Source organism: Triticum dicoccoides, chromosome 4A (assembly GCF_002162155.2).
Source record: "Triticum dicoccoides isolate Atlit2015 ecotype Zavitan chromosome 4A, WEW_v2.0, whole genome shotgun sequence".
Lineage (NCBI taxonomy): Eukaryota > Viridiplantae > Streptophyta > Magnoliopsida > Poales > Poaceae > Triticum > Triticum dicoccoides.
This window is the reverse complement of record NC_041386.1, coordinates 565,592,228-565,597,044: the sequence shown is the minus strand read 5'-3', so window position 1 is coordinate 565,597,044 and position 4,817 is coordinate 565,592,228.

Below are 4,817 nucleotides of genomic sequence, written 5' to 3'. Positions count from 1 at the left end.
GCCCGCTTTCGCCCTCATTATTCCCCCCTTTATCTTCCTTTGAGGGCTCCGGGCAAGGTGCTAGCTCGAGCATCTTTTCCAGTACCGGATTGTCCAAACCCTCAAGAAGGGGGGCCTAACACCAAATCATCTTCGCCTTTGCTAGCCAATCCTGGTCGAAGAGCGATTTCTCAGAATAATGTCATGATAAACGAAAGATGGTGTGTTCGGCTAAAGGATTACTTACTTGGTCGGCGGTGCGGTTGCTGCTCAGGCCCACGTCCTCGGTAGTATCCGGACACTCTATTTGGGGTCCGAAGAATGATTTATACATCTCCTCATGCGTCAGGCCGAGGAAATTCTGAATAGTGCGCGGTCCTTCTGGGTTGAACTCCCACAGGCGGAGGGCCCGGCGTTTGCATGGCTGGACTCGACAAACCAGCATGACTTGCACCACCATAACCAGACTGAAATCTCCTTTGAAGAGATCTTGAATGCGGCTCTGCAGTATAAGCACGTCCTTGGCTGGACCCCATCTCAACCCTCTGCTAATCCATGACATCAGTTGTGATGGAGGGCCCGAGCGGAAAGCAGGGGCAGCTACCCACTTGGCACTTCTGGGAGCTGTGATGTAAAACCACTCATATTGCCATAATCCGGATGCCTTTGGAAAGGAACCCTTTGGCCATGAAGCGCCAGCAATTTTGCTTATTAGAGCGCCTCCGCACGCTGCGTGCTTCCCTTCAACTATCTTCGGCTTCACGTCAAAAGTCTTGAGCCACAAGCCGAAGTGAGGGGTAATGCGGAGAAAGGCCTCACAAATGACAATGAATGACGATATGTGTAGGAGGGAATCCGGGGCTAGATCGTGAAAATCCAGCCCATAATAGAACATAAGACCCCTGACAAAGGGATCCATAGGAAGGCCTAGTCCTCGGAGAAAGTGGGGGACGAACACGATGCTCTCGTTGGGTTCAGGAGTAGGGATGACCTGCCCTCGGGCGGGCAGCCTGTGCGAAATCTCGGCGGTCAGATATCTGGCCTCCCTCAACTTTTTGATGTCCTCCTCCGTGACGGAGGAAGGCATCCACCGGCCCTGGAGGCTGGATCCGGTCATGATTGGAGATCCGAAGCACCTGACCTGGGCTTTGGGTGTTAGAACTCGAGGCGGGGGAAGGATTCGATTGAGCACGGGAGGGAAAAAGTAAAAGCCTTGTCCCTTTATAAAGAGGGTGAATGTCAAGCGACCTCCCCGTAGCCGTTTGGGACTTGCCTAAAATCTAGGAGTCCTAGGCACGGTTGGGTTACCCACGCCCATATTGATGAGAATCCCGTAATAAGGGGGACATGATCTCTGCTTTGACAAGACGTGTCAAGAAACTGCATCGCGTTATGTGCGGGGATAGTTTAAGAAAAACGGTTCGAATAATCGCCGAGCCATGGCATGATGTCATGTTGCCAAAACGTGTCAGCAGATTAGATTTGTGGAAATATTATTCTCTCTACGGTGGTATGTGGAACTTATTTTGCAGGGTCGGAAACTATCTTTTCATTCAAACTCTTCTGTGGTATATCCAGAGGAGGAACCCGCCTTGCAATGCCGAAGACAACACTGCGTGCCGGACTCATCGTCATTGAAGCCTGGTTCAGGGGCTACTGAGGAAGTTCGGGATTAGGGGTCTCTGGATACAAGATTGAAGACTTCGTCTCGTGTCCGGATGGGACTCTACTTGGCGTGGAAGGCAAGCTAGGCAGTACGGATATGGATATCTCCTCCTTTGTAACCGACCTTGTGTAACCCTAGCCCCCTCCGGTATCTATATAAACCGGAGGGTTTTAGTCCGTAGGATGATATACAATCATACCATAGGCTAGCCTCTAGGGTTTAGCCTCTCTGATCTCGTGGTAGATCAACTCTTGTAATACTCATATCATCAAGAATAAATCAAGCAGGACGTAGGTTTTACCTCCATCAAGAGGGCCCGAACCTGGGTAAAACATCGTGTCCCCTGCCTCCTGTTACCATCCGCCTTAGACGCATAGTTCGGGACCCCCTACCCGAGATCTGTCGGTTTTGACACCGACAAGGGGCATACGGAAAACACGGTCCACGACACGGCTCGACCCTATCCGGACCTTTATATTCTTCCATCTTTTTCTACTTATTTTGTCTTTTTCAGGTTCTTTACAACCTACACCACTCTTCGATGGTACTTAGGGTTCTTCTCCAGGCGCCATATATACACTTGATTATTGATCCTCTCAAAGGACCATATACTACAGGCAAAAGCGGTGCAGACGTGCGTGAGAGTATCCAAAAGATCTTCAAGATTATCTTTTCAATTTTAGACCTGTATACAGCTTTCCCTTGTTCTCGGCATGAAAAATGGCCCTGCTGCTTATAGCATCCTCTGTAAAAATACGTTTTGGCGTACCAATCAGACTATAATGGAAACCGTTTTCGCCCAACCTTGTTCTGTATTGCCTTATTTCTTAATCCGTTTTCCACTTTATGTCGGAATTGGCATATACACGTTGGTACGACTTAAATCGCCAGGGGCTCTATTTCGAGCCATATACATATTCTCAACAATAGAAAGTCCGAACACTCTCAGGGTATACTTCGGCGTCCTGAATACTGCATTATATGCATCGACTCCGAATCACGACTTTGGTCAATAGTTGGGTTGCCCGGCTCCTGTCCTTGCTACCTTACGTTCCGTTTTTTCGGCTATGGTAGTAAAGGGAGAACTACTGTGATTGTGTTTCCAGCTGGCTCGGTCAAACACCTCAGTAGAGAAAGCCGAAAACTGACTGTCGTGATGCGGCGAGGGCTGGTCAGCAATTCGGTGACTTACTAAATCTCTAGCGATTTCTTCCATATTTCATGAAGGACTGGCTTTTTCCAATCACGAGTTTAAAAGGCATCCAAGTTTGATAGCCGCATACGCACCAGGGGCTACCCTACGGTCCCATTATCAAACTTCTATGGCTAAGTGAGAATGATAAAACCGTATACTTTGATTGCCTGGTTCACCGCACTGCCACCTCCTTTACGGACCAAGTCGCTAGGTCAAGTGTGGTCACACGCTATTATAAACACCCCCGTACTATCTACGTGGGGGCTGAAGCCGACAACTGGTAAATTCTCAAGAATTAAATATGACCGCATAGGAGGAGTAACACTTTATGATAAATGCATACAATATATTACAAAGCTTTGGTTTATACAATACCCGGGCAGTTCGGACACATTCACTCGAACATGATGTCCTTTGAGCACTGGCCCTCTATCAGGCGGGTACCTTCCAAGACGTCCTCAAAGTAACGCTCCGGCGTACGGTGGTCCTTGCCCCCGGGCGGACCCTCGACGGCCACGATGGCGGCCTTCATTTTGGCCCAGTGCATCTTGACACGGGCAAAAGCCATCCGCCCACCTTCTATACACGCTGAGCACTTAACGGCCTCTACTCGGGGCAAGGCGTCGCCAAGCCGCATGACCAAACCGAAGTAGCTACTTGGAATAGGTCCGGCTGGCCATAGCCGCACTATGATGTCCTTCATGGCCAAACCCAGACATCCTATGCAGCTCTGCCGGCTGTATCATCTGATTGTTTAGCATCACTGGTTGCTCCGATGCCAAGTAATTCGACTAGAAGAGCTTCTCCGCTGCGTTCCCTTCTTGGACCCGGAAATACACGATGACGTCGGCAGCACTCCTCGGGAGATCCGCAAAAGCGTCTGGAGCACTCCACAGTCGATTTAGCAAAGCATATCTGTAACGCCCTCGATGCGGCTATGTCTCCCACGTGTCGAAGCATGACTTAGAGGCATAACCGCATTGAAAGCAATGTCGCAAGTGAGGTAATCTTCACACAACCCATGTAATACATAAGGGAAAATATACATAGTTGGGTTACACTTGCCACTTCACACAATACATGAATAAAGCATTACATCATCCAGATACAATCAGGGTCCGACTACGAAACCAAAATAAAAGAAGACTACCCCAAATGCTACACAAATCCCCGATCGACCCCAACTGGGCTCCACTACTGATCGACTAGAACGAAACAACATAAAGGACAAGATCTTTGTCGAGCTCCTCCTGAGCTTGGTTGCGTTATCTGCACGGACTCATCGGCACCTGAAGCTGGTTTTGGAAGTATCTATGAGTCACGGGGACTCAGCAATCTCACACCCTTGCGATCAAGACTATTTAAGCTTATGGGTAAGGTAAAAGGTATGAGGTGGAGCTGCAACAAGCGACTAGCATATATGGTGGCTAACATACGCAAATGAGAGCGAGAAGAGAAGGCAAAGCACGGTCGATAAAAGTATGATCAAGAAGTGATCCTAGAACAACCTACGTCAAGCATAACTCCAACACTGTGTTCACTTCCCGGACTCCGCCGGAAAGAGACCATCACGGTTACACACGCGGTTGATGTATTTTAATTAAGGTCAACTTCAGGTTTTCTACAACCGGACATTAACAAATTCCCATCTGCCATAACTGCGGGCACGGCTTTCGAAAGATCAAATCCCTGCAGGGGTGTCCCAACTTAGCCCATCACAAGCTCTTACGGTCAACAAAGGATATTCCTTCTAGCGGGAAGACCCGATCAGACTCAGAATCCCAGTTACAAGACATTTCGACAATGATAAAACAAATCCAACAACACCGCCCGAATGTGCCGACAAATCCCGATAGGAGTTGCACATATCTCGTTCTCAGGGCACACTCAGATGAGCGCTCCATACAACTAAAACCAAACCTCGAGTTTCCCCGAGGGGGCGCTGCACAGGACTCTAGTTTGGACCAACACTCAGAG